Source organism: Pan paniscus, chromosome 21 (assembly GCF_029289425.2).
Source record: "Pan paniscus chromosome 21, NHGRI_mPanPan1-v2.0_pri, whole genome shotgun sequence".
NCBI classification, from domain to species: Eukaryota; Metazoa; Chordata; class Mammalia; order Primates; family Hominidae; genus Pan; species Pan paniscus.
This window is the reverse complement of record NC_073270.2, coordinates 22,973,541-22,999,149: the sequence shown is the minus strand read 5'-3', so window position 1 is coordinate 22,999,149 and position 25,609 is coordinate 22,973,541.

Genomic DNA, 25,609 nt, shown 5'->3' with positions numbered 1-25,609 from the left:
CCTCTCCAGCACCTGTTGTTTCCTGACTTTTAATGATCACCATTGTAACTGGTGTGAGATGGTATCTCATTGTGGTTTTGATTTGCATTTATCTGATGGCCAGTGATGAGGAGCATTTTTTCATGTGTCTTTTGGCTGCATAAATGTCTTCTTTTGAGAAGTGTCCGTTCATATCCTTTGCCCACTTGTTGATGGGTTTGCTTTTTTCTTGTAAATTTGTTTGAGTTCATTGTAGATTCTGGATATTAGCCCTTTGTCAGATGAGTAGATTGCAAAAATTTTCTCCCATTCTGTAGGTTGCCTGTTCACTCTGATGGTAGTTTCTTTTGCTGTGCAGAAGCTCTTTAGTTTAATTAGATCCCATTTATCAATTTTGGCTTTTGTTGCCATTGCTTTTGGTGTTTTAGACATGAAGTCCTTGCACATGTCCATGTCCTGAATGGTATTGCCTAGGTTTTCTTCTAGGGTTTTTATGATTTAAGGTCTAACATTTAAGTCTTTAATCCATCTTGAATTAATTTTTTTATAAGGTGTAAAGAAGGGATCCGGTTTCAGCTTTCTACATATGGCTAGCCAGTTTTCTCAGCACCACTTATTAAATAGGGAATCCTTTCCCCATTGCTTGTTTTTCTCAGGTTTGTCAAAAATCAGATAGTTGTAGATATGCGGCATTATTTCTGAGGGCTCTGTTCTGTTCCATTGGTCTATATCTCTGTTTTGGTACCAGTACCATGCTGTTTTGGTTACTGTAGCCTTGTAGTATAGTTTGAAGTCAGGTAGCGTGATGCCTCCAGCTTTGTTCTGTTGGCTTAGGATTGACTTGGCAATGCAGGCTCTTTTTTGGTTCCATATGAACTTTAAAGTAGTTTTTTCCAATTCTGTGAAGAAAGTCATTGGTAGCTTGATGGGGATGGCATTGAATCTATAAATTACCTTGGGCAGTATGGCCATTTTCACGATATTGATTCTTCCTACCCGTGAGCATGGAATGTTCTTCCATTTGTTTTTATCCTCTTGTATTTCGTTGAGCAGTGGTTTGTAGTTCTCCTTGAAGAGGTCCTTCGCATCCCTTGTAAGTTGGATTCCTAGGTATTTTATTCTCTTTGAAGCAATTGTGAATGGGAGTTCACTCATGATTTGGCTCTCTGTTTGTCTGTTATTGCTATATAAGAATGCTTGTGATTTTTGCACATTGATTTTGTATCCTGAGACTTTGCTGAAGTTGCTTATCAGCTTAAGGAGATTTTGGGCTGAGACGATGGGGTTTTCTAGATATACAATCATGTCATCTGCAAACGGGGACAATTTGACTTCCTCTTTTCCTAATTGAATACCTTTTATTTCCTTCTCCTGCCTGATTGCCCGGGCCAGAACTTCCAACACTATGTTGAATAGGAGTGGTGGGAGAGGGCATCCCTGTCTTGTGCCAGTTTTCAAAGGGAATGCTTCCAGTTTTTGTCCATTCAATATGATATTGACCATTGGTTTGTCATAGATAACTCTTATTATTTTGAGATACGTCCCATCAATACCTAATTTATTGAGAGTTTTTAGCATGAAGGGTTGTTGAATTTTGTCAAAGGCTTTTTCTGCATCTATTGAGATAATCATGTGGTTTTTGTCATTGGTTCTGTTTATATGGTGGATTACATTTCTTGATTTGCGTATGTTGAACCAGCCTTGCATCCCAGGGATGAAGCACTTTTGATCATGGTGGATAAGCTGTTTGATGTGCTGCTAGATTTGGTTTGCCAGTATTTAATTGAGGATCTTTGCATCGATATTCATCAGGGATATTGGTCTAAAATTCTCTTTTTTGGTTGTGTCTCTGCCAGGCTTTTGTATCAGGATGATGCTGGCCTCATAAAATGAGTTAGGGAGGATTCCCTCTTTTTCTATTGATTGGAATAGTTTCAGAAGGAACGGTACCAGCTCCTCCTTGTACCTCTAGTAGAATTCGGCTGTGTAACCATCTGGTCCTGGACTTTTTTTGGTTGGTAAGCTATTAATTATTGCCTCAATTTCAGAGCCTCTTATTGGTCTAGTCAGCAATTCAACTTCTTCCTGGTTTGGTCTTGGGAGGGTGTATGTGTCAAGGAATTTATCCATTTCTTCTAGATTTTCTAGTTTATTTGTGTTGAGGTGTTTATAGTATTCTCTGATAGTAGTTTGTATTTCTGTGGGATTGGTGGTGATAGCCCCTTCATCATTTTTTATTGCACCTATTTGATTCTTCTCTCTTTTCTTCTTTATTAGTCTTGCCAGTGGTCTATCAATTTTGTTGGTCTTTTCAAAAAACCAGCTCCTGGATTCATTGATTTTTTGAAGGGTTTTTTGTGTCTCTATCTTCTTCAGTTCTGCTCTGGTCTTAGTTATTTCTTGCCTTCTGCTAGCTTTTGAATGTGTTTGCTCTTGCTTTTCTAGTTCTTTTAATTGTGATGTTAGGGTGTCAATTTTAGATCTTTCCTGCTTTCTCTTGCGGGCATTTAGTGCTATAAATTTCCCTCTACACACTGCTTTGAATGTGACCCAGAGATTCTGGTATGTTGTGTCTTTGTTCTCATTGGTTTCAAAGAACATCTTTATTTCTGCCTTCATTTCCTTATGTACCCAGTAGTCATTCAGGAGCAGGTTGTTCAGTTTCCATGTAGTTGAGTGGTTTTGAGTGAGTTTCTCAGTCCTGAGTTCTAGTTTGATTGCATTGTAGTCTGAGAGACAGTTTGTTATAATTTCTGGTCTTTTACATTTGCTGAGGAGAGCTTTACTTCCAACTATGTGGTCAATTTTGGAATAGTTGTGGTGTGGTACTGAAAAGAAGGTATATTCTGTTGATTTGGGGTGGAGAGTTCTGTAGGTATCTATTAGGTCCACTTGGTGCAGAGCTGAGTTCAATTCCTGGATATCCTTGTTAACTTTCTGTCTCGTTGATCTGTCTAATGTTGACAGTGGGATGTTAAAGTCTCCCATTATTATTGTGTGGGAGTCTAGGCCTCTTTCTAGGTCTCTAAGGACTTGCTTTATGAATCTGGGTGCTCCTGTATTGTGTGCATATATATTTAGGATAGTTAGTTCTTCTTGTTGAATTGATCCCTTTACCATTATGTAATGGCCTTCTTTGTCTCTTTTGATCTTTGTTGATTTAAAGTCTGTTTTATCAGAGACTGGGATTGCAATCTCTGCCTTTTTTTGTTTTCCATTTGCTTGGTAGATCTTCCTCCGTCCCTTTATTTTGAGCCTATGTGTGTCTCTGCACGTGAGATGGGTTTCCTGAATACAGCACACTGATGGGTCTTGACTCTTTATCCAATTTGCCAGTCTGCATCTTTTAATTGGAGAACTTAGCCCATTTACATTTAAAGTTAATATTGTTATGTGTGAATTTGATCCTGTCATTATGATGTTAGCTGGTTATTTTGCTCATTAGTTGATGCAGTTTCTTCCTAGCCTTGACGGTCTTTACAATTTGGCATGTTTTTGCAGTGGCTGGTACCGGTTGTTCCTTTCCATGTTTAGTGCTTCCTTCAGGAGCTCTTTTAGGGCAGTCCTGGTGGTAACAAACTCTCTCAGCATTTGCTTGTCTGTAAAGTATTTTATTTGTCCTTCACTTATGAAGCTTAGTTTGGCTGGATATGAAATTCTGGGTTGAAAATTCTTTTCTTTAAGAATGTTGAATATTGGCCCCCACTCTCTTCTGGCTTGTAGAGTTTCTGCTGAGAGATCCGCTGTTAGTCTGATGGGCTTCCTTTTGTGGGTAACCCGACCTTTCTCTCTGGCTGCCCTTAACATTTTTTCCTTCATTTCAACTTTGGTGAATCTGATAATTATGTGTCTTGGAGTTGCTCTTCTTGAGGAGTATCTTTGTGGCATTCTCTGTATTTCCTGAATCTGAATGTTGGCCTGCCTTGCTAGATTGGGGAAGTTCTCCTGAATAATATCCTGCAGTGTGTTTTCCAACTTGTTTCCATTCTCCCTGTCACTTTCAGGTACACCAATCAGACATAGATTTGTCTTTTCACATAGTCCCATATTTCTTGGAGGCTTTGTTCATTTCTTTTTATTCATTTTTCTCTAAACTTCTCTTCTCACTTCATTTCATTCATTTGATCTTCCATCACTGATACCCTTTCTTCCAGTTGATTGAATCAGCTACTGAGGCTTCTGCATTCATCACATAGTTCTCGTGCCATGGTTTTCAGCTCCATCATGTCCTTTAAGGACTTCTCTGCATTGGTTATTCTAGTTAGCCATTCATCTAATCTTTTTTCAAGGTTTTTAACTTCTTTGCCATGGGTTCGAACTTCCTCCTTTAGCTAGGAGTAGTTTGATTGTCTTAAGCCTTCTTCTCTCAACTCATCAAAGTCATTCTTCGTCCAGCTTTGTTCCATTGCTGGTGAGGAGCTGCATTCCTTTGGAGGAGGAGAAGTGCTCTGATTTTTAGAATTTTCAGTTTTCTGCTCTGTTTTTCCCCCATCTTTGTGGTTTTATCTACCTTTGGTCTTTGATGATGGTGACTTACAGATGGGGTTTTGGTGTGGATGTCCTTTCTGTTAGTTTTCCTTCTAACATCAGGACCCTCAGCTGCAGGTCTGTTGGAGTTTGCTGGAGGTCCACTCCCGACCCTGTTTGCCTGGGTATCAGCAGCGGAGGCTGCAGAACAGCAGGTATTGGTGAACAGCAAATGTTGATGCCTGATTGTTCCTCTGGAAGTTTTGTCTCAGAGGATTACCCAGCCGTGTGAGGTGTCTGTCTGCCCCTACTGGGGGGTGGCTCCCAGTTAGGCTACTTGGGAGTCAGGGACCCACTTGAGGAGGCAGTCTGTCCATTCTCAGATCTCAAGCTGCGTGCTGGGAGAACCACTATTCTCTTCAAAGCTGTCAGACAGGGACATTTAAGTCTGCAGAGGTTTCTGCTGCCTTTTGTTTGGCTATGCCCTGCCCCCAGAGGTGGAGTCTACAGAGGCAGACAGGCTTCCTTGAGCTGTGGTGGGCTCCACCCGGTTCAAGCTTCCTGGCCGCTTTGTTTACCAACTCAAGCCTCAGCAATGGCAGATGCCCCTCCCCCAGCCTCGCCGCTGCCTTGCAGTTTGATCTCAGACTGCTGGGCTAGCAATGAGCGAGGCTCTGTGGGCATAGGACCCTGCGGGCCAGGCATGGGATACAATCTTCTGGTTTGCTGTTTACTAAGACCATTGGAAAAGTGCAGTATTAGGGTGGGAGTGACCTGATTTTCCAGGTGCCATCTGTCACCCCTTTCCTTGGCTAGGAAAGGGAATTCCCTGACCCCTTGCACTTCCTGGGTGAGTTGATGCCTCACCCTGCTTCAGCTCACACTCAGTGCACCACACCCACTGTCCTGCACCCACTGTCCAACAATCCCCAGTAAGATGAACCTGGTACCTCAGTTGGAAATGTAGAAATCATTCGTCTTCTGCATCGCTCATGCTGGGAGCTGTAGACTGGAGCTGTTCCTATTCGGCCATCTTGGCTCCAGGACTTTTCTCAAGTTTTGATCATTAGCTAATCTTTGTGATACTCTCCTTCCCTCCAGCCCCCAACCAAGCGGTCCCAGTGGGTACTGTTTCCCACTATGTGTTCATGTGTTCTCAGCATTCAGCTCCCACTTATAAATGAGAGCATGTAGCATTTTGCTTTCTGTTCCTGTGTTAGTTTGCTAAGGATAATGGCTTCCAACTCCATCCGTGTCCCTTTATGGCTGCACAGTATTCCATGGTGTATACTTACCACATTTTCTTTATCCAGTCTATCATTGATGGGCATTTAGGTTGATTCCACGTCTTTGCTATTGTGAATAGTGCTGCAATTAACATATGTGTCATGTATCTTTATAATAGAAAGATTTATTTTTTTTCAGGTAAATACCAAGAAATGGGATTTCTGGATCGCATGGTATTTCTGCCTCTAGGTCTTTGAGGAATTGCCACACTGTCTTCCACAATGGTTGAACTAATTTACATTCCCACCAATAGTAAATTTTTTTTTATCCACAACCTTATCAGCATCTGTTGTGTTTTGGCTTTTTAATAATTGCCATTCTGACTGATGTGAGATGGTATCTCATTGTGATTTTGGTTTACATTTCTTTAATGATTAGTGATGTTGAGCATTTTTCTTATGTTTTTTGGCCACATGTATTTCTCTTTTTGAGAAGCGTCTGTTCACGTCCTTTGCCCACTTTTTAATAGGGTTTTTTTTTTCTTGTAAATTTGTTTAAGTTCCTAGTAAACTCTGGATATTAGACCTTCATCAGATGGATAGATTGTAGAAATTTCCCCATTCTGCAGGTTGTCTGTTCACTGTGATGATAGTTTCTTTTGCTGTGCAGAAGCTCTTTAGTTTAATCAGACCCCATTTGTCAATTTTTGCTTTTGTTGCAATTGCTTTTGGCATTTTTATCATGAAATCCTTGCCTGTGCCTGCGTCCTGAATGGTATTGCCTAGATTTTCTTTTAGGGTTTTTTTTTTTTATAGTTCGGGGTTTTACATTTAAGTCTTTAATCCATCTTGGGTTAACTTTTGTACATGGTGTAAGGAAGGAGTCCAGTTTCAATTGTCTTCATGTGGCCAGCCAGTTCTCCCAACAACATTTATTAAATAGGAAATCCTTTCCCCATTGCTTGTTTTTGTCAGGTTTATTGAAGATCAGATGGTTGTAAGCAAGTGGTCTTGTTTCTAGAGTTCTCTAGTCTGTTACATTGGTTTATGTGTCTGTTCTTGTACCAGTACTATGTTGTTTTGGTTATCATAGCCTTGTAGTATAGTTTGAAGTTGGGTAGTGTGATACCTCCAGCTTTGTTCTTTTTGCTTAGGATTGTCTTGGCTATTTCGGCTCTGTTTTCAGAGTCTGAATTCCATATAAAATTTAAAATAGTTTTTTTCTAATTCTGTGAATAATGTCACTGGTAGTTTAATGGGAATAGCATTGAATCTATAAATTACTTTGGGCAGTATGGCCATTTTCATGATATTGATTCTTCTTATTTATGTACATTGAATATTTTACCTTTTCCTTGTGTCCTCTCTGATTTCTTTGAGCAGGGGTCTGTAGTTCTCCTTGAAGAAGGCCTTCACTTCCCCTGTTAGCTGTATTTCCAAGTATTTTATTCTTTCTGTAGCAATTGTGAATGGGAGTTCATTCATGATTTGGCTCCTTGCTTGCCTCTTCTTAGTATATAGAAATGTTAGTGGGTTTTGCAAGTTGATTTTGTATCCTCAGACTGCTGAAGTTGCTTATCAGCTTAAGAAGCTTTGGGGCTGAGAGAATGGGGTTTTCCAGACATAGAAACATGTCATCTTCAAACAAAGATGGTTTGACTTCCTCACTTCCTATTCAAATACCCTTTATTTCTTTCTCTTGCCCGATTGTCCTGACCAGAATTTCCAGTAATACGTAGAATAGGAGTGGTGAGAGAGGGCATCCTTGTCTTGTACTAGTTTTCAAGGGGAATGTTTCCACTTTTGCCTATTAAGTATGATGTTGGCTGTGGGTTTGCCAAACATCATACCTGAAATCATTACAGTCTCTCAGACCACAGCACAATCAAATTAGAACTCAAGATTAATGTATAAAACAATGATTATAAATATATGCTAATGTGCACATACTGTATAAAGATGTAACTTGTGACAATAATAACATAAAGGGGGAGGACAGAGTTATATATTATTTATATACTGTATGTATATTTTGCATACTATTAAAGCTAAGTTGCCATTAAAAAAAAAAAAAAAGAAATTCACTCAAAACCACACAACTACATGGAAATTGAATAATCTGCTCCTGAATTACTCTTAGGTAAATAATAAAATTAAGGCAGAAATCTAGAAGTTCTTTGAAACCAATGAGAACAAAGAGACAACATACCAGAATCTCTGGGATGCAGCTGAAGCAATGTCAAGAGATAAATTTATAGCACTAAATGCCCACCTCAAGAAGCTAGAAAGATCTCAAGTTAACAATCTAACATCTCAACTAAAAGAACTACAGAACCGAGAGAAAACAAACCCCAAAGCCAACAGAAGACAAGAAAAAAACAAAGATCAGAGCTAAACTGAAAGAGATCGAGACATAAAAAACCCTTAAAAAATCCACAAATCCAGGAGATTTTTTTGAAAAAATTAATAAAATAGATAGACTGCTAGCTAGACTAATAAGGAAGAAAAGAGAGAAGAATCAAATAAACATAATCAAAAATGATAAAAGGGATATCATTACTGACCCCACAGAAATACAAACAACCATCAGACAATACTATAAACACCTCTATGTAAATATACAAGAAAATCTAGAAGAAATGGGTAAATTCCTGGACATGTGTCCCAGGATTGAACTACACCCTCCAAAGACTGAACCAGGAAGAAATTGAATCCCTGAATGGACCAATAATAAGTTCTGAAATTGAGGCAGTGATATGGTTTGGCTCTGTGTCCCCACCCAAATCTCATCTCAAATTGTAATCCCCATAATATCCACATGCTGAGAGCGGGACCTGGTGGGAGGTGATTGGATCATTGGGGAGGTTTCCCTTATCCTGTTCTCATGATAGTGAGTGAGTTCTCATGAGATCTGATGGGCATATAAGTGTTTGACAGTTCCTCCTAAACATTCACTCTTTCTCCTGCCACCTTGTGAAGAAGGTGCCTGGTTTCCCTTCTGCCATGACGTAAGTGTGAGTGGAACTGTGAGTCAGTTAAACCTCTTTCCTTTACAAATTACTCAGTCTTAGGTATTTTTTATAGCAGTGTGAGAACGGATTAACACAGGCGGTAATAAGTAGCCTACCAAACAAAAAAGCCCAGGACCAGACAATTCACAGCAGAATTTTACTAACAGTGTTACAAAGAAGAGTCAGTACTATTTCTACTGAAACTACTCCAAAAAATTGAAAAGGATAGACTCCTCCCTAACTCATTCTATGAGGCCAGCATCATCCAGATACCAAACCTGGCAGAGATACAACACAAATAAGAAAACTTCAGGCCAATATCTTTCATGAATATCGACGCAAAAATCCTTAATAAAATACTGGCAATCTGAATCCAGCAGCAAATCAAAAAGCTTATCCACCACGGTCAAGTTGGTTTCATCCCTGGGATGCAAAGCTGCTTCAACATATGCAAATCAATATATGGGATTTATCACATAAACAGAACTAAAGACAAAAACCACGTGATTATCTCAATAGATGCAGAAAAGGCCTTCGATAAAATTCGACATCCCTTCATGTTAAAAACTTTCAATAAACTAGGTATTAAAGGGACTAATTTTTAAACTTGGAAAGAAATAGATCAACTCTCTAATTGGGCAATATAGGGACTACAGAAGTAAATTAAGTTCAGATATATAAAATAAAGTTGGCTTTCACACCTGGGTTAAAAGGTGTATGAGCATCATACAAACTACAGATATGAGACAAAATGTTCCACTTCTGTAGTAATAAAAGAAATACAATGTACAATTTATGAAGGTGACAACAGTTTGGTCAATGTCTGTCTTCCCCCACTCAGTATGAGCTCCGTGAGAACAGGGGCCAAACCTGTTTTTGGTCAACAGTACATGTGGTGCACGGAAGGCAGTGGTGCTTTATAAGAATGAGTTGAAAGAAGAATAGGTAGGAAAGAGGAAGAGGAGGAGGGAGAGGGAGAGGGGTAGGAAAGAGGAAGAGGAGGAGGGAGAGAAGGAAGAAGATTTAGAAGGAGGGTGGGGGAGTGAGAGGCAGGGGAAAGAGCAGGCAAGGGGGTTGGGTTTTTCTGTGGAATACAATATGGAAAACGTAGGCTGTGCTTTCTAAGGTCTTTGCCCTATAAATATTTATGTTGGAATGCTCACATGTGTTTAACACCCAAATGAATTTGGAGTGGGTATACAGAACTAGATTTCAGAGTATTGGAATTCTTACTTAAGCATCTTGAGTAGTGGTAGGAGTTAAAGCTTTAAATCTTGACAACTGCAAATTACCCCAGATGACATTTACAGTGGTGGGAGGTGGCAAGCCATATCTGATACTCCTGTCCTGCATCTTCTTATCACCTTTCATAAATCTGCTTCTCCCCTTTTAAGCTTATTCATATTCATTTCTGAAAAAACCTCTTTAAATCATAACCACATGTCATCACTTTATGTGCCTTCCTCATCCCTTCCCTCTGTCCTGTGTTCCTTGCTCCTCTTATCATTCTGCCTCTGTCCTTTCTTTCCCTGAACAAATATGTATAACAAATCAATTCCATGGCCTTTCCCATTTTGTTCCTCTTCATCTGAAATTCTTTACTTTGTCCCTGTCCTTTCTAAATGTGGAGACCAGAAGAAAGGCACTACTCTAGATGTAGCCTTACAATGCAACAGTCATATTTCTGAACCCAAATATCAGGTTTTTATTAATCCACGTTAAAAGTACACTTGGTTTGGAGCAGCCCATAACGCTTTTGGCTCAGGGTGTGCTCACAACCCACTGAGCCTTCTTGGGTGCTTGGTCAGGCCAAATCATGTCCAGGCTGGACAGGTAGCATCAATAGCTGTCACGATCCTGTTCAAATGACCTGGTTATTCCTGTTATTGTACACCTTGCTGTTTTCAGGCTGTCTAAAATAAATAAAACCCTCTGCAATCTTGCAGTTTGTTTGCAAAACAACAGAATGATATGAGAATTAATTTTTGTGACCTGATAAAACCAGGACTTACGCAGCTTGAATACTTTACCAGTTTCATTCCATTGTGGATTCTTTTCATTTCATAATGAATTTACATAACTTCTGGGCTTTTTAAAGGTGAAGCAGAAGTTGGGCTTCACCTTCATTTCGACAAGACCGGCCCTGATATCATCTCTTTCGTATTTCTGCATTCCTCATGAAAGAGTGTAGAAAAGACAATGGAGTACACTATTTTTAAAACATGTGAAAACCGGCGACTTTTACAAAGCATTCCCTCCTGTTGACATCTGAATGTCAAAGTCATCCTACCCATTATCCTTTCCATATAGGCAGGAAAAAAGGTCTTTCTTCTTTTCACTGAGGTAAAGCTCTTGATTCTCCAGCTCAGCCACATGCCCTCCAACCTCTCCTGCATCTCCAATTTTTTCTTTTTTTTGAGACGAGTTCTTGCTATGTTGCCCAGGCTGGCCTCAAACTCCTTGGCTCAAAGGATCTTCCTGTCTTGGCTTCCCAAGTAGTTGGAATTACAGGTACATGCCACGTCACCCAGCTTGCAATTTATTTCTCTCAGTGAACATCTTCCCCTTAATCTACAAACAGAATAGCCCATGCTAACCTGGCACCAGCCCAGGCTGCCTTCACTTCACCATCCCTTGCTTACTGGTTTTTGAGTTGTGTTTGCCACCACCCTGTGTGTCCTCATCAAAGCCATCTTATCTATTTCCCAGTGTTCATTATCCTGAAATCTTCACAGCATTTCTTAAAATCCAACCATTAGCCCCACTCGCCTACCACTAGAATCTCCCTTGAAACCTCTCCTCTCCCACAACATAAAAACCCATTGTAATGGCCCATATTTCAATGCCGTCAAAGTTACTTCAGTTTGAGAGTTTAGGATTATTCATGCAGCCTAACCCAGCAAAAATTGTGATTTTTGTCCTCCATCTATATTAGCTTTAACCATATAAAACTACTCTTTTATAGATCAAAAATGTTCCATAGTTTTGCAATGTTACCATTGGAGGAAACTGGGTAAATGGTGCATAAATTCTTTATGTATTATTTCTCACAACTGCTTGTCAACCTATAATTTTTCAATAAATATTTTAATTTAAAATGGTCAAATAAAAATTTGACATGAGTCAACCTAATAGCATTCAAAAATGTTCAGAAACAAATGAGTTTTTTTCTCTTTGTGGATTTTTCCAAATGTTATGAAATGGTAATACAGAGAGCCCAACTTTATAAACTAAATAACTAATGAAGACATGGAGTATTTCCACGTCTTCCTCCATGTCATAAATATTTCTGGAAATATTCCTTGATTATTTCCAGGAATAATTATATTTGTTCACATAGTGATTAAGCTTAAATATTTAGTAGATGTAACATTTACTTAATGCCAAATTCTTTTAACAAAGAGTTGACCTTAAAAAACTCTCATTTTTTTTTACAAATATATATTTCCCATGTGTTACATAATTTTTGCGACTAATAAATCCAATGTCAATTACATAAGTTTAGGCTTGGATTTGGGTGGGAGAATCTAACCAACTTGGCTTTATTTGCTTATCTTTTAAAATGTTATAGATTAAAAAGTTGACTATGGATTGGGTCAAGCCATGGATTAAATACTAAAGGCATCTTTAAATCATAGAATCTCAAGATATATGGGACATTAAGGTCATATAATTTGGTCACACATACCTTTCCTACAACTTCCCTCTCCAGATCATCCTAAACCATCCTTGGATACTTCCAATTGTTAGATTTTGTTGTATTCCTCATCATAAGGTGGCATGTATTTCTCTGCAACTTCAGTTCACTAGTAGCAATTCTTTCTTGGGTCAAAAGAAGTAAAGTGTGGAACTTATTAGATTCGTAAATAGTTGCACTTAGCTATTCTGTCCTCCTTTGTCTTAAATGTTGTTTCCCAAGTCCAGTGTTTCCCCAGTTCCCAATTCTTCATCATGTGGCCTGACATTTGGTTTCTTTTTCATCTTGCTTGCTCTCCTTTGATGGGTTCCTCTTTGTGTTAGTCCACAGTTAAGTGCCATCTCTGCAATCTCGGCTGTGGTCTGAGCAGTCGATTGTTCCCTCCACTCATCCACCTAGATACCAGATCTAAATAATAAAGACTGAGATGATCTCATCAGATATTCTTGTATTTGGCATTCAGATTGTGCTATTAACTCTTCCATCTCTTAACTACAGAACCAAAATCATCTTTCATGTTTTCCCACTTCTCCTTCAATTCCAGATCAATTTTTTGGCTCTTGATGGTCAAGAATGGCCAATAACAGGACAAAAATAACTTGTCCCAAATTCAAATATCATCAACAGATCTTATATCCTTCCATACCTCAAGAAATGGTGTTTACGCAGAAATGAGTGATTAAACAAAACATGTGAGACCAAAATTGTCCATTTATCTTCTCTGAGTTTCAGGCTCAAACTTCCAATTAGATAAAAAACCTCTCTGGTGAAAACAGGTTAGTCAGTGATTACCATGATTGGAAGATGATACAGATCATTGCAGAATGTTTTCCATGATGGGAAGGGAATGGTAGCCTGTTTCTCAAATTATAAAGCAAAACAAACAACTTGTTATTTCCAGATAGGCAACAAGGCAAATGCTGAAACAAGTTTAAATTTATAAGAAGCCACATTACAAAAATGAGAGGAAAAAAAAGTGGTGAGGTGTTGGCCTGGGTAGTTCTAGCAAACCCAGAGAGTGCTCAGTGCTGGAAGCATCGCCAACCCCTATCTGCCTGGTGGACTATCAGGTATTACCTGAGAAGGTGAAGCCCACCCACAGGTCTGGGTCCTTCTGTTTCTGAATTAGGAATGGGAGCCTCTCATGATGAGTGGTGCCTTCCTGAGGTGCTCTGAGAGGTTAAACCCCCAGGAGGCACTAGAACCTGTTTAACCCTGTTCTTCATACAATTACCTTCTGCTCTACATTTTCCTTTTCAACTGCCTTAAACTCTTGACCAAGCTTTGCTATCTAACCAATCCCACCTCTGGAAAGTTTAGATTTTATCTTAAGTTATATAATATTTGGAAGCCATCAAAATATAAGCTGTATCTGGGGACTTAAATTCTAAGACAGTCATTTCTTTTTTTCAGCAGGTGGCACTGTTGCAATGAGGCTGTTTCTTCTAGTGAAGTCAGCGTCAGGAAGAATCAGCAAATTTCAACCTTACAGTATATTTAATTCAAGGATCAGATTTTTTTAAATTACCTTAACAAGTGATGAAATTATTTTCACCTGTAATAGGACAAACCAATTTCAGGTGTTGCACTGAGGACCTGCCACCTTATGTGGTATTTTTGCCAAAAATGCATGACCTGAATCTAACCCTGAAGAAACATCAGACAAATGTAAAGTGAAGGACATTCTACTAAATAATTGACCAGTACTCTTCAAAAATATGAAATTTAGGAAGACAGAGAACGGTTAAGGAATCATTCCAGATTAAATAACAGAAAAGAGACATAATAACTAAATGTTATACATAATCCATGATTGGATCCTAAACCAAGAATTTTTACCCTGGACAGGACATTATTGAAACAATTTACAAAATTTAAATGCGCATTATAGATTAGGTAGTAGTATTGTATCAGTATCTGCTTTCCTGATTTTATGCTGTGGTTATGTAAGAGAATGCCCTGGATCTTAGGAAATGCAACTGGAACTACCTAGAGATAAAGGATATGATGAAATCATGTCTTCAAAGTATTCTCATATGTTTAAGAAAAAAATATGCTTTGCATATATTGTATATTTTGTATATACTGAAATTATGTCAAAATAAAAATAAAAACCCCCAATGTTATATTTTCCCAGCGCCTTACGCAACTTCTCCTTCCAGCTAATAAAATATGCATGCTGATACCCAACTTGATTGAGAACATCCTCCCATCAGTCTTTCAAAAGTTCATAAATTGTTTTAAGTTACTTCCTGTTTCTCTTTGAGCTCTCAAGTCTTCAATACCTTTAGGGACAGCCTCTGAGATATGGTTTGGTCTAATGTCATCTACTTTCAGATCATCTACCCTTCAAATATGTTTTGTAGATTCATTTCCAATAAGCAGTGTATGTTCATTTACTTAAATATGAGAACATGTTTAGAAAACATGATCAGAGGCCGGGTGCAGTGGTTCATGCCTGTAATCCCAGCACTTTGGGAGGCCGAGGCAGGTAGATCATGAGGTCAGGGGATAGAAACCCTCCTAGCCAACATGGTGAAACCCCATCTCTACTAAAAATACAAAAAATTACCGGGGTGTGGTGGTGCATGCCTGTAGTCCCAGCTATTTGGGAGGCTAACGCAGGAGAATCTCTTGAACTCGAGAGGCAGAGGTTGCAGTGAGCCAAGATCGTGCCACTGCACTCCAGCCTGGATGAAAAGAGCGAGAATCCATCTCCAAAAAAAAAAAAAAAAGAAAACATCATCAGAATACCTAAAATCACAGGATACATCTTAGAATGTAAGAGCCAAAGGAATTTTAGAAGTCATCGTGCAAATATTGTCCCATCCCACCCTCCACCTCACCTTCTGGGAGAAGAAACAGAAGACAATAGAGCTGCCATGACTTACCCAAGTGTACATGGTCACTTAGGTGCAGAACCAGGTAAAATGCCCCTAATTCCTGTCCTGCCTCCAGTACTCCATCCCTCACTTTGCTTCTCACTGGAGAAATTAGACGATAAGGTCAGATGCTAAAGACATGAAGCCACAAAATAACACAATGTGGCTCCTGTGTCGTGACAAGAAATTTAAAATATCCTATAAAACTAAAATAAAAACATATGCAAAATTTACTTAAATTTTCAAACTTAAAAACAGCAGACTTAAAAAACAATTGACACTTGTCACGGTTGCTTTGGACTGTACCCTCAGGCACTCTAGGAGTAGAAGGCCATTTTTTCTACTCCATAGTAAAATTTCTTATTTAGAAACAGCAGAGAGGCCCTGGGACAACTTAACCAACCAACAGGAAAGCAAGTTCAGCTGACAACTCAATCTGCACAGCTCTTCTGCACAAGAGAATTTGGTTAATTCGCTGAATTTCCTCTATACCAGCAAAGTGTAGGTCACCCTGCAGACCAAAACACAGTTGTCAGCTATGAGAGATACTAAATGCCTGGCATCCTCAGGTGCTGTGTGACCAGGGGGAGAAGCAAGGGCCCTTCCAGAACAGCTGGCTGCGTGTGGGAAATGCCCACAACCAACCCCTAGAACAGTGTCCCCCAGCCCCAGCCCCCCGCCACCAAACCCACACACACTCACAGGCCAGAGCTATATTTCCCTAACTCTAGCCTGAGGCGGTTAAAAGCCTGGAGCTCGTCAGGTCCAGCACATTGGAAATCAGAAGGGGCCTCCCCTGCTAATCTTTAGGCAAATATTTTCTCAGCTCTGCGGACTTAGTGGTGAGTTACCAGCCTTGCACCTCTACAGTAAATTGAAGCAAGCCCACTTGGGTGGCAAGAGCACCAGTGCAAGGGGCCTGCCCTGGCCACTTGCCTCATCACCACCGTCCCAGGTGGAGATGCTAATGTTCTCTTCCTCTTTTCAAGGTGAGCCAAGAAAGGACCAAAAGGAAGAGGACAGGCAGCCCTATAGGGCAGATGACCAGATTGAAACTAAGCATAGTAAGAGAAAAATAAAGCTACCTTTATTTTTCTGGGTTTGGGGACTGATGAATTCATTCCTACTATACCTAGTCCTCTCTTTAGCCCTCAATTTATGATACCAAGTTCATTTGAGCTTTTTGAGTTTGGATTTGGTTGGCGATTAGGTTGGATTTCTCCACTAGTGGACCCTGAAACAAGGATTCACACGCAAGTACTTATTTTGGCGGTGATCCCGGGAACCACCCCTAAGAGAATAGGGAAATGAGACAAGAAAGAGAAGGCAGCAAAAAAAAATTAAAAGGTGTGGATCAAGCATGTTCCCATTGCGGGCATTAAGCAACCCTGCTGAGAACCTCCAGGGACAGTGCATCGGAGTTGCCCCATGGCAATTCTTCCTTGTTTCCAGGGGCAAGGAAGCTGCAACATTTATCCACCAATTCTCATCAGCATTCACGTGAGGGCTGCTCCTTGCAGATGGACATGAACTCCCCAGCATTAATGGGCTACCCTGTGCCTGGGCTGAGGACACCTTGCTAGGACATAAAAAGCTCTCAAGCATAGTTCTGGGTGCCTGAGATAGAAAGCCAACAATGATGCAAAAAGAGCAGGTGCCAAAGGGGTGGGGATGGGGCACTGGCAGCATCTACCCCAGGAAGCCCAAAGCTAGAATCAAAGAGTCCCTGAATGTCAGACCAGTAGTTTACTCCAGGTTTGGTTTTCTTCCCATCTTTAGATTCAATGTGGCAAAATGAACTAAAAGAAATCTCCAGCAGGATAGCAAACCCCAGTCCACTTTGCATGGTCTTATCAAGCCATTTTATACCACCAGTGGACTGTGTAGACAGAAGGGAGGGTGGCACAATAAAATATGGTACTTGGAACCTGATTCCAGTAACATGAAAAGGCCATTTTTGCATTAAAAAGGAGTGGAGTTTGAAGATTTACAAGGTTAATAATCCCCCACTCAGGGCTTCTCTTGACCTGGCAGGATCCTATCTTCAACAGGCAGATTGTCATCACAATCCAAACAAGACCCTCTCCCATGAGTAACTGGAAGATCCTAGAAGCCATACTCTCTGAACTGGCTCAGGGCAATATCTCCTGGCACCCTGTCCTGATCATTTCTGCTGTGTGCTTACAACACAGCATGCAGCCTCCACAAACTTTGTGTGTCACAAGGCTGCTTGTCACCAAGCCTCAAGCCCAGCCCTCTTAAGACTGCTCCACACTTTTTATCTTGCTGACTTTTCTGCAGAAAATGAAACTGGCCCTCTTTTTTAGAACCTTTTTTCCTTGCATTAAAAGTCATTATTCTCTGGTGGCCTTCCTCTCTCGATGACTACTCAGTGATTTTGAGTTTCTCTGCTGTCTTAACCTCACCTTACTACCCTCTAGGACTTTGTCCTAAGCCATAATCTCTTTTTACTTGATATTTCTCTGTTTGGTCAGCTTTCCTCCATTATACCCCAAATATATAACCATAACCCACAGACTGATGACGCCCACTTTATCCTTAACCCAGAATTATGCTCCCAGTTGCCTACTTAACCCCAATACCAGTACACACCCATTTTATTGCCTCACCCTTTACATCTGCCCCTTCCCTCTGTGTGCCTAGCCTGATGCATACCCCTATTCTTCATTCAGTCAACAAAGGCAGAGAGTAGGTCATCGTCCTACATGCCTCCATCTCTACACCAACCATCCCAGTTCTGATTCCCATGCCTTCATCACCATAAACTTTTTAATACATCCCCCCAACCAACTCAACTCTCTTTGATTACTACAGTGACTTCTTTAAACATACAATGTCTCTGGCTTCAGCTTTGCTCCAATTCATCTTCCACATACGTCCAGGCTCTTTCTAAAATGTAATGTTAACATGTGTCTCCTCTGCTCAAAAATGTTGGTAGCTTTGGCTTTCCAAAGCCATCAGGATTAATTCAAATTCCTCAGCCTGACACAGGGCCACCTCCAGTTCATCATCTTCTCTCTCGCTCTCTCTTTCCATTCTCTCTCTGTCTCTGTCTTTATCTTGGTCTTTGTCTCTGTCTCTCTCCCTCTTTTCTCTCTCTCTCTCTCACACACACACACACACATGCACACTTTGTCTCTCTCTGCCTCTGTCTCTCTCCTCTCTCTGACTCTCTCTCTTACACACACACATTCTGTTTCTCCCTGCCTCTCTCTCTCAGTCTCTCTTTGTCTCTCTGTCTCTCTCTGTCTCCTCTCTTGCTATCCTGTTACACACACCCACACACAAACACAGACACACAGACATCTCCACATCATTACCCCTGATGCTTACACAAATATGTTCTTCCTCTCTCAGGCTATTCGTCTCTATACAGACCTCAAGGTAATCTAAGCTGTCACCTCCTTGGTAACAGACTCTTGCTCTCTCAGTCTTTAATTCATTAGACGACTTTTTTGGATGTTCTCATGGGATCCTCTACATTCCTTTGAAGAATCTTTGTGGCACTACCTTGTGATTGCTTAACTGTGTTCTCACTGAGAACAGGGACCATGTGTTTCCATCTTGATTTTCCCAACTTGGAGCACAGCATTTGGCTCAGAGTTGAAGTCCCCTAAATGTTTGATGAATACATGAAAATGAATAAATAAATGACACTGATAGTGCATGGCATGGAAACATATAGTTTGACAATGGTCGACATTCATGTTTTTCACCCTTTCTTCCGGTTACCCATTTCCATTACAACCTGCTTAGGGCAGCCAAGGCTGTGGCTGACCCAGGTCTCTCCGGGCCTCCTAAGCCAGCTCTGAGACTAAGAATGGAGAGGAATGCTAACTTTGCCTCGACTATGTAAGACTTTACAAGTTCCAGAAAATTGATTTTTCCAGGCCTGCATGGCTTGGCATAAAAGTCAGACAATTTTTATTGAATCTCATCCTGGTTGGTTAGATTTTTGACCTTAGCAATGTGGCCAATAGATTCGACCATGAATACTTTTTTTCTAATTTTTGCCACATGGGCTCATGTTTCCCAGGTCAGCCAGTAGTTTCAGTCACCATTGGCTTCCCTCGGGATCTGTTTTCCCTGTTCCTGTGGCATCCGTAATTGTGAATAAGCTTGTGGGTGCATTTTTGAGGAGTGGTGCGATGGCAATGGCATGCACTACAGGAGATGTGTGCCAACTGGTACTTGATGGCTGTTTACGTTTGTCAGTGGTCCCTGTAATTGGAAGGCTGTATTGCCTTGCAATTATACAAAGGATAATAAAAAGAAAATTGGGGAAAACATATAACATCAGACATAAACCAGTGTTATTTTGTAATTTTACACAAATACAGTACAGATTTTTTCCCCAAAATCTACTCAACTGTAGTGAGTACTGAACAAAGAAAGCTCAGAAAACTCCACTTTAAAACCCAAGCACAAACGAATAGCTAATCTTTGGGTCTTTGAACTGATACAGTCCACTATAACCACACACACTCTCTGTCAGAATTCAATGAAGACAGGAATCCAAGGTTGTTGTTTTTCCAATGAAAAGCATTAATTAAGAGGTGTAGGAATGCAGCATGCTGTAAAGAAAATGGATACCTTGTATGGTTGCACGGATTCTACCACATCTTTTTAAGATTGCCACTGCAGTAAACCTTGTCAATGCAGACTTCACTAGCTCCAACATTACTCTATAGTTAAAAAAAAAAAAGAAAAAAAATCATTCTTCTTCTGAGAATATGCAAATTTCGACTTTTTTAAAAGAGGAAAATCTGAACATTCATCTTAAAATAAAACTAACAATTAATGTTTCTATCAACAACTTGCTCTATTAGATTCAGGAAAATAATATTATTTAAGGGGTTATTTATTGTTAAAAATGAATCTATATAATCTGGTATGCCTTAAGGTAGGCATATTGTGAAACTTCTGAAAACTTTGAGTGCTTGTTGATACAATTACACTATGATATGAAAAATCTTTGGGAAAACAGAAATACCCATCACTGCCCTTTCAGTTCAGGCTTTGGTTAGACAGCATCTTACTGCCTACTTGCACATTCCCAGACTTTTCCACATTCACACACTGTCTCAGTCTATTTTGTGTTGCTACAACAGAATACCTTAAGCTGGGTAATATATAAAGAAAAGAGGTATATTTGGCTCATGGTTCTGGTGGCTGAAAAGTCCAAGATTAGGCAGCTGCATCTGGTAATGGCCTCATGCTGTTTTCACTAATGACGGAAAGTTTAAGTGGGGGTGAGCATGTGCAAAGAGATCACATGCTGTGGGAGGAAGCAAGAGAGAGAAACAAATGAAGCCAGAATCTTTGTCTTTGGTCACTCGCCCCTGAGTGAGGGCATTAATGTCTTCATGAGTGACCACATCCATGACTGAAACTTCTCTCACCTGGCCCCAGCTCCCAATGCCACCACACTGGGGATTAAGTTTCAACATGAGCTTTGGTGGGAACAAACAAACAATATCCAAACCATAGCACACATCTACAGCATGTTTCAGTTCCTTTTCTTTCTTGCTGCATGATCATAGGACTTGCAGTACAGTTGCATAACTAAAATATAATAAAAACAAAAAAATGTATTATGGTACTTTCTCAACCATACTGGCCAACTTTTAAATATCTAATTCATGTATTATACTAATGGACTCAAGAAGTGCCTCTGTTATTATTCATACATATGTTTATATTTTAAAAATTTCATTTACTAAAATAGCAAACATGATTTGCACTGATTTATAGCTTCAGCAGCTTTTTCTCCTCATGGCACTGTCTTCAAGGGCAGCATGCAGAACTCTGAAAAGCCTCTGTGAAGCAGGATGGTGAGCTGTTTCCTCGGACTGTAATCCTGTTCCTTCTGGAGGAGGCCTCTGGAGCCCATCGACCCTCACTCATATCATTTCCAGAGTATGCATGTGTGAAGCAGAAACATGAGAAAAGATCACTCTCCCTGGGCCTACGTTTAGCTTTTGATCTCTACAGGTAAGTGTGTTGCCTACTCATGGAACCAACTGGAAAGCCATGAGCTTCCTCAAGGAAATGGCCTAGATGAAGTATGACCCTAACTGTTTTTTGGCAGCATACAGGGTTTCTGAGCTTCTTTAGACTTAACGTTCTTAGCATCTGGACTGGCTTAACTTTCCCTCAGCAATGTTTTGGATATTTTAATGGATAGGAAGTGCTTTCTCATTTTCTCTCCTTTGGGGAACCAAGACTTATGTACAGCTTTTCCTCTCAGATTTGAGTGAGAGGTCTTAAGTCAAAACCAGGATTTTTTTTCCTCCCCTGAAAAATGCCACATGCCCAATGTCCAGGAACATCCCTCTGGTGGAGAGGAAGAGCAGCACAGGGGTTTCATGTGTTCAGAGCATCAAGGAAATGAGCAGACTCCTTCCCACAAAGTCTTTCATAGAGAGGATGGGGAAGATGGGCATAGAAAGCCAAGCTTCCTGCTTCATTATAATTATTTTTAAATTTATGACTCTTGTCTCTTTCAGTTTTGAAGGGGCGTTTTTAAAAGTATTTTTCTTGGCTACCAGCTAAGGTTTGTTGAAAACTAAAGCCAGAGTTAGGAAAAAATGTAGAGGATGGGGAAGTTGACCTCCTGGGGCCAGTAACACACATTTCCTGTCCTTATGCAGACTCTGAAGATGTTTCAGAGTTTATCATCTTCAGCCAGCAGAGGAGATGATCGGTATTGGCAGATGGGTTTAAAGATATCACAATAAAATCAACTGCAATCAGATACAAAGCAAAGAGTCTTTCTCATTTATTTTACATTGAAACAACCCTAGGATGAGAAGAAATAAAAGTGATTCAAAAAGAAACATGATATCTGGTCTTTCAAAGATAAATGAAATTCTTAAGATCCATGAAAGTCCAAGACCAAGGGCCAACATCTACCAGTGGAGCCTCTGATGTGAAAAAGTGACCCACAGCTATGATTCCATCCTGGGATAGCTTCACCCTTATGTAGCTTCTCTACACTGCTTCGCAAACACCCTTCCCTCCACACCAGATAAAGCTTGAAAACCCAAGGAGATATACTGGGAAAATGACTACAGCTGTTTGTTCCCTAATTTTTCTGTCTTTAACATAAGTAACAGAGCCAATGACCTCTCCCCTCACACAACCTGCTCTGCAGCTGAAAGGTCCAATGACAAAAGACATCTTCACTTTGGAGGGTACAAGAACTCCACATTACTCAGAGATGTCTTACACATAAAAGAAAAGGAAACAGAGAGAAGTGATGGATAACTCATTTCCAGAGGAAGTAGAATTAAATGGAAGTACACACTTCAAAAAAAAAAAGAAAGAAAGAAAATGCCTAGTGTTACAGAACAAACTAAGGCTGCCAGAAACACGTTTTTTGTTTTTTGTTTTTGTTTTTTTTTTTTTGTCAGAACACTTTTTAATGGACTCTCACTGTAATAATTAGCAGTCTCACACAAACCTAACCAAACAACCCATATCAATTCCCCCTTCTGCTAGAGGTTCGGTCTCAGCCACATCCATCTAATTTTTAAAAAATTTTCCTTTGAAAAGTCAATATATTGAGTCTCTCAGTTGTTTTTAGTTGAATTCTGGGGCAACAAATTTCCATAGCTTGAGAAACTTCTCAAGTGCATAGTTAGATATTTCATGTTTACTTTTTTTTTTTTTTTTTTAAGACGGAGTCTCACTCTGTTGCCCAGGCTGGGCTGCAGTGGCGCGATCTTGGCTCACTGCAAGCTCCACCTCCCAGGTTCATGCCATTCTCCTGCCTCAGCCTCCCTATAGCTGGGTCTACAAGCACCCGCCACCACTACTGGCTAATTTTTTTGTATTTTTAGTAGAGACAGGGTTTCACTGTGTTAGCCAGGATGGTCTCGATCTCCTGACCTCGTGATCCGCCCGCCTCAGCCTCCCAAAGTGCTGGGATTACAGGCGTGAGCCACTGCCCCCAGCCTCATGTTTACTTTTATATAGATAAAAGCATTAATCTAAATACACTTTAAATTTTTCAAATACACTTTAAGTTTTTAAAGTGTATTTGACTAATGGAGAAATGAATTAAATTATTTGAAATTTATGCAGTTTTCGTGCTTAAGAAATATCTGCCATCTAGAGATTGCAACTTCATTTTAATGGAAATAAAGGAGAAGGAAAAAGTGCAAAGTAGGACAAAGAAATTTTGTCCTTTGAATGGGAGAAAGATTCAGGGGATTTTCTAGGTACAGGAAGACACAGTTTGCACTGATACCTACACGTTCTTAACTGTTTCCTATACCCAGCTCATAGATGAACTTAAGTGTCCGATTTTGAAATAATTTTAAAAATATTGAGTGAGTAGCTCATGAAATTCAAAATTTATCATAGTGATGGTTGATGACTGTAACAAAGATTTATTGATCCCAACTGGTAAAATAAAATAACACTGAATTAACTGGCAGAGGAAAATAAAAATTTCAAAAGAAATTCTTAAATTACAATGTTTTCCTTTAGCAAGGAAAAATATATTCATTCAACTGAGTCACTCTGAAGCAGTGATTTTTAAACATTTTCAGGATCTTCTTTGACTGGAATATTACACAATATTCAACATATGAAAGAGATCAATGTGAAGCTGCAAGGCCAAAGCAGGATCCCAGAAACTAGAGTTCATGCCCCACTAGCTGTGGACCAAAGACACCATACTCTAAATACAAACAAACACACAGGTCAGTTATTTTCAAGATCCTCCATCAACATGGAAGCAAAAATCCCAAATAAAATACTAGCAAATAAACAAAAAATAGAGATATTTTAATATATTACTGCAGAATGTTTTCTAAGTTAAATTGTTAAAAAAGAAACAAGCAAAGTGTAGGAAAAAATGTATTGTATTCTAGCACTATTCAGGAAAGGAAAGTGATATGAATACAAGCTTCTGTAAATTTTCTTTTTAAAATGTATTAGAAAAGTAAAATTAAAATATTTTAAATGTTGACTTATGGCAGAAAGAGAGACTAAGATAGAGAAGACAGAAATAGACATTAAACTTTTTAAAATACATCTTATTTTGCATGCTTAATTTTGAAAGCATGTAAATATTTGTATATAATTTGAATAAACAAATACATAAAATAATTTCTAAAAATAAAAATAAAAAGCAACTATGTATGTAGTTTGTGGTGTAAACACACTCAGAGGAACTATTTCTAGCTACTTTAAGATACATTATTTGACTGTACATTACTAGTTGGACATGTCCTAAGGACAAGAAGAACTGTAAAACAACGTTTAAGGCTCTTTTTCATTTGTATATAGGTTTTTCCATTATCTTATTATATGTAGTAACAATGGTGCTGTGTGTGTTTTGTAGGATAAAACAAGTTGTTATGTTGGCGTTTGTGACAATAAGGTTTTCCAGTATGACCTCATGATGTATTTTATCTTTTTTAAAAAATCATTTCCTAGTGGTGAAAATGTAAAGTGAAAAAGGCATTTTACTTTATAGTGAAAAGAACTAGAAACAATGTCACCCAAGCTGTGATCTTTAAATATCATTTCCCATTGAAAGGAACAGGTTCTCCTTTGGAAAATGAATGCAAGACTGGAAAGGAATTGTACAAAATGAACTTGAGACACATTATTATAGGAAAAAAACAAGGATGCAATTAGGACTTCTGGATCAACTATAAGGAATTCAGCAACTTCTCTCCCCATTGAAACAATGATCAAGTGTCGATTATTATAAAACACAACCATTTGAAGTCTTTGGAAATGGACCTAAGGGCATACAGCAAATTGAGAAGCATTTATTCAATAAAATCTATGAAACTTTGGAAAGAACAGTGTGGCCGAGAGGATGGCAGATCCTTTTACTCCCAGGACACAGTCATAAGGCTATGGCTTCACCCCAAGAGGGGCAAGCTGCTGGCACCTCTTTTCCTCTCTGTTCTGGGAGGTGCAGTCAAGAACTGGGCCTCATTTCTCCCACCCACTTCCACTTATTTGGTGGAGGGTCTATCTAAGGCTTTTTAGGCCAAGAATACCAGGCCCTGATTACTGCCTGTCCACAGTTTCTACTTGTATGTTATAGGCTCCCCTCAGAGAGGGGCAAGCTGAGAATACCACAAGCTACTATACTTACTCCCAGCTCCCACTTATAAGCTAAAGGTATACATCTGGAAGAAGACCACCATCTCCACCTCCAGTTCTGGTACAGTAGAGCGCTAGAGATTCTTCCCAGAGGGAGGGGCAAGATGGGAACACTGGAAGCTCTACAGATCTGAGAGAAGGGCTGATATTATCTGGAGAAACTCAGGTCTCAAGGCATTGTGGAAAATAATA